Source organism: Thamnophis elegans, chromosome 9 (genome assembly GCF_009769535.1).
Source record: "Thamnophis elegans isolate rThaEle1 chromosome 9, rThaEle1.pri, whole genome shotgun sequence".
In the NCBI taxonomy this organism is placed as follows: Eukaryota; Metazoa; Chordata; class Lepidosauria; order Squamata; family Colubridae; genus Thamnophis; species Thamnophis elegans.
In genome coordinates, this window is record NC_045549.1 from 60,748,292 (window position 1) to 60,761,204 (window position 12,913).

A 12,913-nucleotide genomic window follows, 5' to 3' on the forward strand; every position below is an offset into this window, starting at 1 on the left:
ATAACAACAAAATGCACTAATGATTATTCAGTATTAAAAACTATATTTTTATTTTTACGACTCTGAAATTCCTTTGTATCGGGGTGGAGTTCATGTGACTGAATGGAGCTAAGTGTTTACTGCCCAGCTGTCCTTCCTGATGCCTATATGGAATTTGCAGTTGATATTTTCTCTTTGCATCTGCTAGAGAAACATCTATCACTGCCTAGGATTGAACTCTCAACCTTCCAAGTAGGAGGCAAGTGTCTTCATCTCTAGGCCACTGCACCACTATTAAAAACTATATGCAGCTTTAAAAATTATCTATTCCTTAGTATTTAAACTATACAAGAACACACAGACACAGACACACACATGCACACACACACACTTTTTTTTTAAAAAAAAATTCCATGTAGGAATGAATCCACTCCTTAAAATCAAGAAAGTGAGTTTCTATCTATTTACATTATATCAGGCTTGTTAAAGCCAACATACTTTATAAAGTTTAATAGATTATTACACATTTGCACATTATTACACATTTGCACTATCATAAGACCACTGTAATAAACATGAATTCCTCAAGGTTTCAGGAAAAAAAAATAGCATGAAAGTTTTAAGGTTATTTCAGTTAACAATTTGCTGAAAAAAATAATAAATGGAACATGTATTTTGGAAAAGACAAAACGAAAACAAAAGTGATTATAACAAAATTTCTATATATTGAAATTTAATTATTAAACTATTAAAAGAAGAATATATTATACAGATATATAATGACTAAATTTAAAATTGTACATTTTTACCTATCTTATTCAACTCATTTATTCACCTTTATTCAATATCCCTTTGTGTCTCAACCAGCAAACATTATCCAGATTGGCGCTGACTAAATAGAATTAGGGCTACAATAAGCCTGAATGCATTTAGCTTGCCTATTTAGAATGTAATTTAAAAGCAATCACCTCCTCCAATGATATAGAAACAGTCCTTTGCATATAATCTACAGCAAGGTTCAAACTCTTAATGAAAGAACCTGAAATAATCATAATAATAAACCCATAGAGTATTGTGATAGGATAGCTGTTAGTTTTCATTCTGTGGTTTTAGTATCTTTTTCTATATTGTGAGAATGGTATGGTGTTATTATAGGTCATCTGTCTTCTCTTTTATTGCTCCCTTTTGCTTTTAGTCCCCATTTTGTTCAATTGAAATTTAACACTTTTAAACATATGTAGTGCAAAAAATGAGTGGAACCCAAACACAGATCAGGTTATTTAGAAAAGAAAAGTTAATAACCTATTTTAAAATGTAATTTAAATGCAATTTTAAAATGGCAGTCCAGAATAATGTTACATTTGGAATAAAAACAGGTTTGAAAATATTGCCTGTATGCCTATCCTAGATATTGTTGATCTTTCAAAATGTGAGCTGCACTATAATACAGCTAGCTTGGAATCTTTATTATCTTTATTTACAGACTCCACAAAAGGCAGGTGAAATGGATATGAGTGTCGCTTTCTCATTCTTAGAAAAGCACTTTGATATTATGCACACATTTATTACCAATGTTAACTATAGGCATTTAGGGCTATGATAGAACACCCTGCATACTAATTCAGAGATAACCTGAGAAAAGCAACATCTGCACTGGGCTCGGAATGTAGATAAGGTGCTGGGCAGAAGACCAGACCTATAAAACATTAGACACTGATTACCTGCTAGTGCCAGATGACCCAAACACTTTTAAGGTAGCAAAATAATAAATTATATTTTAATTCTCATGTCTCCCTGTCAGCACCTCTCCATTAAATAATTAGGAAAGAAAGACCACGAGACTCTATGTGTGGAAATCAAGTGTACTTTTACTAATTAAAAATGATTAAAGGCATAGCGAAGCGAAATCTGAATATTTAGGCGCTAAAGCGATTGATATATAGAATAGCCCATTCCCCACCCCTTGGCATCACAGTTACAGTCCAATCATAATTCTCCCAAGTGTCAGGTGCGAGATAACTTCAAAAGGCATCACGAAGATGGAATGTCGGTGCCGTTAGTCCTGGCGGGAAACTCCCACGCATGCGTAGTCGATCAACCGGTGAACTCCAGAACCTTCCTCCAGCACAATGAGTAACCCCTCCCAAATACCATGCCCTCCCTCCCCGTTTCATGGCAGCCGAAGCAACAGCAAAGCAGAGGCTGACACTCTCCTTCCTCCCACAGAGATTTTTTCCCCTTTTAATCCATGAGTATCATGAGTATGAATATGAATCCATCTTGTAATTAATGGAGTATGACATAACATCTTTCTCCATTTTACTTATTCACTTATTGTCTGGGAACTGTCTTTCTAAAAATGGATTGTTCTGCAGAAGTCCTTAATAACAAAAAAATGGGTATCAACATAATATTAAGCAACCATGGGGATTCAAAAGTGTAACTACTGTTCATCTGTATACAAATGTCTGTACTGTAAAGAAGAAAATATACAAAATAAGATTTCTTAAAAATCTATGCATGAATAAACCGTATTCTATATTTTGGGCTTAAAATTGAGGCAAAAGCAAAACTAATATTTATATTTTTTTTCTTTAGGTAGTTTGAGAGGGGTAATAAAAATATACCTTTTTATTGAAGAACAGAACAAAACAATACCATAAGGCGAAATACAAGAAATGCATCTAACCAGTGCCTTGATATGCCCACATGACACGGTTACTTTATGAGTTGCATTGATTTCCAGTAAACTCTCAAGTGAGATTCAATGTGCTGATTATTACTTATAAAGCATAACACAGGACCCAAATGACATAGAACTACCTGTCTCCCATGGATGCTTCTTTGTTAGTAAAAGCCAACAGGTGCTGTTTCTCCTGATCAAACAGTGTCATCTTTTAGTACCCAGGAAGCAAGGTGTCATAGCAACTGCCTTCAGAAATGAGATTCCCCATTAGACCATTTGGTTTCCATTCTATTGGCATTCTAAAAGGACTAAAAGCATGGCTATTCTCTCAGGCATTGGGATAGGATGGATTTTAAATATATTTATCATATGTCTTTTATGTTCTGCTCTAATCTGGAATTTCTATTTATTTTCTTTATTATATTTCTACTAATTTTATTCTATGTGTTTGCTTTTACTGCCCAGAGTCAGCATTGATTTGGTAGCATTGAAGTAAAAACTAATAAATATTGTTTGAATGAATTACTATATACATATTTATAATTCTACATAACTTTCATTGTTTCAAGGAGGAAACTTTAATTAGCATTTAAATATTATATATTATAAATAATAGATATGCAAAACAGAACTATGACATTAACACTGATTACAGAAAAGGAAGATTGTTCACACTTTCTTTGTTTTTATTCTGTTAATGCCCCTCCACTGTATGTAGCTAACTTTTTATAACTGTTTATAATCGTTGTCCTTAAAAAAAAGTATTAGCAATATGTAAGGACCCCTTCAAATAAATATTTATTTGTCTTTAAATGCTTCCTCTTCCCCCCATTATGGAAAATATCATTTTACAAGGCAGAGAGCTTGAACTACTGAAGGTTACATTTCAAAATGTAATTCCCCAGTAGCGATAAGTGACTTACAAGAAACAGTAATACCAAACCATCCAAGATAAATCAGTATTTGTTAATAGATAAGCAATCCCATGAATCCAAAAACCTCCTTTTGCTTGCTCAAACAGAAAAAAAAGACAGCCTAAAGCTTAACAGCAAATAATAAATACAAGTTCAGTGAAAAAAAAGATGCATAAATTTGTGCCCTGCTGTTTCTGGATATATGGGGTTGGGGGAGTTTATTCTTATTCTATTTGATGGGGATTACTTCCCAAAAGTATATTTTTTTCAACAGAGAATTAAAAGATGTAGAAGCTGCCATGTTGATACCTCATACATACATACATGCATGCATGCATGCATACATGCATACATACATACATACATACATACATACATACATACATACATACATGGATAAATACCATCTATCTATTTGACAGCCATAGGATCCCCAGAAAATATGCACTGAAATTAACAGCTTTGGATTTATAGCACCATTTTAGCTTTAGATTCAAAGTACTTCACATTCCTATTTTTGAAAAATGACACTTCCTTCACAATGAAATACAGCTTCAGAAAAGGCCAGGCATTGGCATGAACTGTATCCCACAGTTCAAACTATGCATTCTCTTCCATTAGATATAAAGTGTCTTTGTGCACATAGCTATTTTATCTGACCTCCATTAATTATAAAGTTGACCCTTACAAAGTGACATAATACATAAAAACTACAGTCACTACATTTAGTATATATTTTTTTCATGTATAAGTGCATTATCTTCACATTTAGAGGAGCTTGAGTACTGACATATATAACTTCAAGAGCAACTGTTGTTTTCTATACACAAGGCCAAATAGCTATTTATTTTTGGTTAAAACACTGTTCTGTTCAGAAAAAAACAGAAAAGAACTGTCTGGAATCAACAGTGACATTGATTCCAGTCAGATACTGCGGTTCCTCTTTTCAAGAAGTCTGATAAAAAAGGGGGGGACTAATTCAGAGGAGGTGAAGAGATAAGATAATGTAACATGTTTTCAAATTCAACCTGAAGTAGATGTTTCCCTTTTTTCCCCTTGAGAGCAAGATATGCATTTTTATCAGTATTATTTATCAGAGAAGGCGTAAACAGGCAGCCTGCACCATTCCTGCATGTCTGGTGCAAAAAATGGAAGTGAAAAGTTGGATAATTCTCCTTGATAGAAATGGAAAATGTGCTTCAGTATGGTCCTCTCAAAATTCAATGTTTCAATAATCTGACATTAAGGCCAGTTGGTTGTCCAGTTTTAGCCCCAAAGTCTATACATATTCACACCCATTCACTCATACATACACCAAATATAGTGTGTGTGTGTATGAAAGAAAAAAAAAATGTTTGGAAATGTTTGTTTGGAAATGTTTATTTCACTTATATGCCACCCTATTCCCAAGGGACTCAGGGTGGCTAACAAACCAAAATGGGGGGGGGGGGATACAAACAACAAACGAGACAAAAACAAGTTAAAAGATAAACAACAGTTGCAACAAATTTGAGTGGGGTTGGGAATTCATCAGCCCCAGACCTGCCGAAATAGCCAGGTCTTGATGGCTATTCATACAATTAAGTAATATAATGCTGAATTTTTTTAACCATATTATGAATGGGAGTATATAAATTGATGCCAGCTTGTGCAGTCTATCAAACTGTTAGGAAATAATCTGGATTTATACCAAATGTCCCCTCTCACACACTCCCCCAGCCCCAGGCCTCTCCCCACCCTTTCTATTTCTTCATAGGGGCTAATGCTGACATGATTGAATCCAGATTGATATGGAACGATTACCCCCTGTCTTCCAAATGCTTATACATTGTCTGGCAAAATATTATCAATTCTTTATGCAGCAATTTTCATTTGTTTCCTAAAGAGCTGCTAAGAAAGCTACAGTAATTAGGAACTATCACAATATCTTCATTAGTCATTTCCCTTTTTCAATGAAAGCTTCCCCTCCCCACAAAGCTTTACCACCAAAGCTCTAACTTTACCTACGTATATTCAAATTATTAAATTTGACCTGAACCCAATTTGAAAAATATTCTGAAGTTATAATAACAAATATATTATTTAACTGTATTCGTTGTAATGCCATTGTAAGCTGGAAAAACTTGCTCTCTCCTTATCTGAGTTGATATACATAATTTTAATTTTATATCCAATAGAGTTATTCACTATTCTGCTATTTTTGGTCTTTTTAAAGAGATCTAGTTGGAGAGATTGAAATAAGAATGAGAAAAAAATGATAAAGCCGACATTTTTATTGCAACTTTTTTTAAAATTCTGAGATAGTTTTAATTATTTCTATAAATTAAAAGTTTCTATAATATTCCTAATAAATTATTTATACTTTAAAGATATAGCTTTACCAGATTTTCAGTATCATAAATGAATCATTTTCTACTATATATTTTGTTTGTATATTTATGAGATAAAAAGATTTTATTTCCAGATGCAAATATTCCTCCTGATGCTTTTTATCTCCAATGACCAGAAAAAAGATGAAATAGTACACCTCAGAATTAAAAACAAAACAAGCACACTTAAAAGTAGGTAGCTCAAAAAGAAAACAACAGTAATTAAAAATGGTGAGTTTCAAACCTACACTGTTGTGAAATTCATAATAAAAGACAGTTCAAAAATAATTAAAGAGTGTTATGAACACTAACTTAGTTGACAGGTTTTTCTTTCTCTGAAAATATACAACAAACTACTTTAATTTAGAATAAACTCAAGATATATCAAGAGAACTTGGTATAAACAGAGAAATGAAATAGACCAAAAATCCTGCCTTGAGATCACTTAAACCAGTGTTTCTCAACCTTGGCCACTTGAAAATGTCCGGACTTCAACTCCCAGAATTCCCCAGCCAGCATTCACTGGCTGGGGAATTCTGGGAGTTGAAGTCCAGACATCTTCAAGTGGCCAAGGTTGAGAAACACTGACTTAAACAGTCAGTAGAGTCTTAATGGAAGGTGGTATTATTCATATCTGCCTTCCAGATATGGTTGCTTGCCTCTTCTGGTAATGGGGTAACCACAGAGAAGGGATAAGCCTTCCTTCCTTCCTTTAGAAAAATAAATAAATAATAAAGATGGGTTGCATGTTTCTCTTTACTCCCTAATCATTTAATAAACACTCATACTTATTGGAAAGAGTCAGAGGTGGGTTCCTACTGGTTCGGACCAGTTTGGCTGAACTGGTAGTAGTTTGGCCTCCTGGGTTGCTGGAACCGGCAGCGACCCAGGCCTGCCAAGCCCCTGAACTGGTTCCCCGGGTGGCACCATAGGAGCCGCCATCTTGTTTTTCAGTTCTGTGCATGCACAAACCAGCAGTAGTACCTGCCAGAATCCACCCCTAGAAGGAGTGTAGGGGTGGGTTCCTGCCAGTTCTAACCTCTTCTATAGAAGAGGTTCCACAAATCTACAGTGCCGTTTAGAACCAGTTCCAGCTCCCTCCCCCCGCCCATCCACACATCATCAAGATGAAGAGGGAGAGGAGGAATTCTGGGAGTTGAAGTCCACAAGTCTTAAAGCTGTCAAGTTTGAACACCTCTGGGGTTTTTTTCCTAAAGGGTTAGGAGTGCAAGGGTCTTGTAACTTGACAGCTCCAAGACTTGCATGCTTCAAATGCCAGAGTTTCTGAGCCAACATTTTGGTTGCTAAGCAAGAGTGTTGTTAAGTGAGTTTCACCACATTTTACAAGTTGGCCATGCCCACCCAGTCACATGGCCAGCAAGCCACTCCCACCCAGTCACATGGCCAGCAAGCCACTCCCACCCAGTCACATGGCTTACAAGCCACTCCCACAAAGCAGGCCACACCTACAGAAGAGGTTCTAAAAAATTTTCAAACCCACCACTGAATGAGTGTATATAAAGTCATAAGGAAAGGAACAAATACACAAAGAAACAAGGGAAATGAAAGATGTGCTTTTAGTCTACTCATTGTTGAAGATGAAATATGCTAAATGTCTACATACAATAGTTTACTAAACAATACGATCAGGTTTATTGGTAAGTTATATATCTGAATTAAATTAAGAATCATTCTGAAATACAAATAATACACAATGTCGCACAGTGCTGTTTCATTATCAAGGCAACCATAGGCCAGGGATGCTGTGTTTCAGGGCAAGTTAAATAGCAGCAACAAAAACTGTATTTCAGTCAACAAAAAGAAAGGTATGACTGCCTCCCAACAATCCATACTGAAAACCCTGACATATCAGGAAAATACAGCAGTAGAGTCTTAACAGAGCATGTTCAAGCTGAAGTTTACAGGTAAATGTTTATGATAAAGCAGCATTGCTTTCAGCATCTTGTCACTAGAATAAAGGTTAAAGTCTTGGGTCCTGTCAGTGTAGTGTGTAGTGCTAGAGAGAAATAAATGTGTATATAATGTCAAAAGCTTCCATTTCATTTAATTTCATTCAATTTAAATAGTGATTTGAATCTAAGGTAAAACTCTAGTTGATAAACAAACAGGATTTAGGAAGCACTGATCAACCAGTGTACGATGTTTTAATAGAAAAATATATGAAGGCAACACTATGTGCTTCGATTTACTTAAATTGTTGTTTGCCACCCAGATTTGCTTTTGTTGAGATAAGCAGCTAATAAACAAACAAATAAATAAATGGTCTTTAATTCTAATTCTATTCCAAATGAGAAACTCTGGCCCAAGTTTTTCCTTGTGTCTGTTGATTAGCTCTGGCTAATTACAATGCTGAATGAAAATCCAATAATCCAAGTTAGAAGTGATAGAGCTGCCTTTGTTTATTGAAGTCATTCTAATCTGTGGATGACAGTGGTGGGTTTCAAAAATTGTTTGAACCTACTCTGTGGGTGTGGCCTCCTTTGTGGGAGTGGCTTGCCACCCATGTGACCGGATGGGAGTGGTTTGCCAGTCATATGACCGGATATGAATTAGTAATTAGGTTGGTCCAAGTAGCTATTCAGAAACTCTGGCATTGAAGCATGCAAGTCTTAAAGCTGTCAAGTTACAAGATCCTTGCACCCTAACCTTTTAGCAGTGGTGGGTTTCAAAAAATTTTGGAACCTCTTCTGTAAGTGTGGCCTGCTTTCCGGGTCCACTGGTGGAACCTCTTCTAACCGGTCTGGTAGATTTGACGAATCAGTTCTATCGAATAGGTGTGAATTGGTTGCTTAATATCTACTTGAATTCCATGATAGGTACTTTAGGCCAAGATAAATTCCACTCTCCTAAACTTTTGTTGTTGTCAGTTGCGAAGTTGTGTCCGACCTATCGTGACCCCATGGACAAAGTTCCTCCAGGCTTTCCTGTCCTCTACCATCCTCTCAAGTCCATTTAAACTCATGCCTACTCCTTCGGTGATTTAATCCAGCCATCTCGTTCTCTATCGTCCCTTTCTTCTTTTGCCCTCCTAAACTTAGTGTGATAGGCATTTTGAAGAATAGTAGTGTGCCTGTGATACATCAACACATTAATACATGTGGACCACAGGAGAAATATTTGGTGTTTAGTGAAATTCTCTAAGGAGAAATGGCTTCAATAAGACCAAAACTATGGCTTTCTTGGGAAGACCCATGGCTGCACATCTCAGTGGCAAATTAGAAGTAATATTTAAGCTTTACTACCGATGTAACTTTTCAAATCTCCAGAGTGTAGCAGGAAGAAATTAGAGCCAAAGCTAATAATAGCGTCATAGCAATGCTATGACTCCCCGCCCCCAAATAACAAGTGAGATAGGTGCACATATATCAGCAACAAACATTCTGAAGCTAAAATTATATTCTAAATTATTGTGGTGCACATATATGTGCCTACATTGTTTCAAAGGCTTTAGTCTTAGTTTGGTCTAGGTTTTTATTATCACTCTTCTCTGTCCAATGCTGCATTTTAAATACTTTAATCTGCATGGAAACTGGCATGATTCTAGCAAAGGCAAGGATTTTTTTTTAATTTTAATTTTATTGTGCTATATTCGTGTTTTCAAAAGATTCATCAGTCCTATTAATTTTCCTTGGTGGCATTTCAACAAGATAGAAAGAAAAAAAATTGTCAGCTGATTGGTACTATTAAATTCTGTCTGCTGTCTGCTGCCTCTAAATTAACTCTAAAGAGAACATAGAAAGAACAAATGTGAATCATCTGATCTTGCTTGATTAGACAATAGCTTTTTATAGTGTAGTGCTATAATCACAAAATTATAGAATTGGGGCCAGTTATTAAAACACTTGAGTCCTTAAATATAGGAATCCAAATTAAGCATCCCTGAGATAGATGGCTGTCTAGTATTTTCCTGACACCAAAGGAGAGTTCACCATCTTCTGGGAAATCAACTACATTGTCAAAAACACTCTTAGAAAGATTTTTTTTCCTCTCTAAATGGTATTTCTTAATTTTAAGTCATTATTCAGTCTCCCATTCTCCTATACTATAGAATTTAAGTGGGCTTCCTTTCAAGACTCTAAAGTTTGCCTCAAATTATGTCTGCCTTCAAATTTCCCTTTTCAACATTTTTCAACATTGCCATGTCTTCAAAGGACCAACTTTCTAGTTCAGTGATCAATCTTATTGTACTATTCTGAATCTATACTAATTATTTTGAAGTTTTTAAGATTGTTGCGGCCAACCTGATCTGTATTCCAATCTGCTGGATGTAATCTAGATCAATGCAGAATACCAGGTCCAATGATTTGGAAATTATATCTCTGTTGATGCTACCTTAGATTTTATAGCTTTCTTGCAATCACATAATTTATATGGGTCAAGCCAAACACTTCGAAAAAAATCCATCTGTTTGTTTCCTTTTTTCCATTTATCTCCCTAAAATGTGAACAATTTGTTGTACTTGGGGAAAAATTAATGGTGGTATTATTATACAATTGTATCACAGCGGCCAGTTGTTTTGCCGGATTTAGCATTGGTTACTAGTCGGGCCCCACCCAGGGGCCTAGGACATTGTAACATATTTTCGTAATATGCGTGTAGATCCAAGCAGTGCGGCTTTTTGCATTTGACTGATGGTGATTTTGTCAATTTTTAACTGTTTTAAATGAAATTCCAGTGCTTTTGGAATAGCACCCAGTGTGCCAATTACCACTGGAATTACCACTGCTGGTTTGTGCCATAGTCGTTGAATTTCGATTTTTAAGTCCTGGTATTTTGCAATTTTTTCATGTTCTTTCTCGTCGACCTTGCTGTCACCTTGTATTGCGATGTCTATGATTGTAACCTTATTTTTCTCAACCAGTGTGATGTCTGGTGTATTATGCGCCAGTATTTTGTCCGTTTGTATACAGAAATCTCACAAGATCTTGACCATCTGATTTTCGGTGACTTTTTCAGGCTGATGTTCCCACCAGTTTGTTGCTGTTTTAATATTATGATTTTTGCACAAATTCCAATGGATCATTTGGGCTACTGAATTGTGCCGCAATTTATAATCAGTCTGCGCGATTTTTTTACAGCAGCTGAGTATGTGATCAACAGTTTCATCAGCTTCTTTGCAAAGTCTGCATTTGGCATCATCACAAGATTTTTCAATTTTGGCCTTAATGGCATTTGTGCGGATAGCTTGTTCTTGCACAGCCAGGATTAGTGACTCTGTTTCTTTCTTTAATGTACCTGCTCTTAGCCATAACCAAGTTTTTTCACTGTCCACTTTATCTTTTATTTTATCCAATAATAATAATAATAATAATAATAATAATAATAATAATAATAATAATAATATACTTTATTCATTAAACATGAAAATCAGCCAACTGAACATTCAAAAATGCTTTACAAATAGTTTCTGCCAGCATCCTAGATATCAACCAAGTAACTAGAATATGTTCTGAGTAGCGCAGTTTTTTGCAGTTCCGCTGGTGTTATTGCAGAAAGCTGCAATTTATTGGTGTATCTTGTAAAATTCTTGGACATGGTGCCAAGTGCCCCGGTGACAATGGGTATCATTGTTACATGCTTCATCCGTAACCATGTAGTTTTGATGGCCAGGGCGCGATATTTCATTATTTCTTTCTAGCTCTTTTTCTTCGACTCTGGCATCTCCAGGAACAGCAATATCAATAAATTGTACACCTTGGCCCTCTACAACCATGGTATCTGGCATGTAGTGCTCCAAATGACAATCCGTTTGTATGTCCCACAAAATCTTCACCTTCTCATTTTCGATAACTTTTTCCACTTTATGTTCCCATCACTTTCTGGATACAGGTAAATCATATTTTTTACATAATGACCAGTGGATTAATTTAGCAACTTGGTCATGTCTAGCTTTGTAATCAGTTTTGTGTTTCGTAGGATTATTGTCAGTGGAATTAATGCAATGTTGAACAGTAGTGGTGAAAGTGAATCTCCTTGGAAGATTCCTCATCTGATGTTGACTTCACCAATGTTCTCCCCATTTGTTGTTAGAACTGTTTTCCATTTTTGTATATTTGCTTTCAAAAATGTACAGATATTTTTGCTGATTCCAAAGTTTTCCAGACAGGTGTTAATCCAGCTGTGGGGTAATGAGTCAAATGCCTTCTTGTAATCAATCCATGCCATATTTAAATTTGTTTTTCTTCATTTTGCATTTTTTAGTACCATTTTGTCTATGAGCAGCTGATCTTTTGTTCCTCTTGATTTTTTTTATAATTTCCTTTTTGTTCTACTGGATACAAACTGTTTTCCATCAGATGATTGAATACTGAATTTACCAGTATTCTTGTACAAAGTTTGAACGTTGTTGGCAGACAAGCAATTGGGTGATAGTTGCTTGGTTCTGTGCCTTTTTCTGGATCTTTCATTATCAAATATGTTCAGCCAGCTGTTAACCATTCTTCATTTGTTGCATTTTGAAACATTTGATCAAATTGAGTTTATTGTTGTTGTTGATATATATATATATATATATATATATATATATATATATATATATATATATATATATATATATATATATATATATATATATATATATATATATATATATATATATATAAATAAATAAACTTTCTTCACATTCAAGAAGCTGAAATTACAGAATCCTGAATCTGAACTGTTGCAGACTAGCTTTAGAAAATATTTAGACATCCATTCTGAGATAGAATAAGCATGCTTTAAATATTTGCTTTAAAGAATGTCACTTTACTGTTGTGACCCAGCAGGAGCCGTTGGAGCTGCCACCAGACTCCAACAGCGAGGGGCCCTATGAGTCGGCTCTGGAGGATGTGGAGGACTCTGGACAGGGTTCCGACTCTGAGCAAGGTGCAGAGAGGCTGGTTGGCCACCAGGAGGCACCTGAGCCTTGGACCAGTGGGGAGGAGACAAGGGAGAGTGATCCG

The 12,913-nt window shown here is 35.6% G+C and overlaps 1 protein-coding gene across 1 annotated transcript in view; it reads right to left on the reverse strand.

Moving 5' to 3' along the window:
• LOC116512952 (follistatin-related protein 5-like) overlaps positions 1–12,913 on the reverse strand; it is a 190,275-nt gene that overhangs the window by 32,086 nt on the left and 145,276 nt on the right. The gene's annotated exons all lie outside the window — the stretch shown is intronic.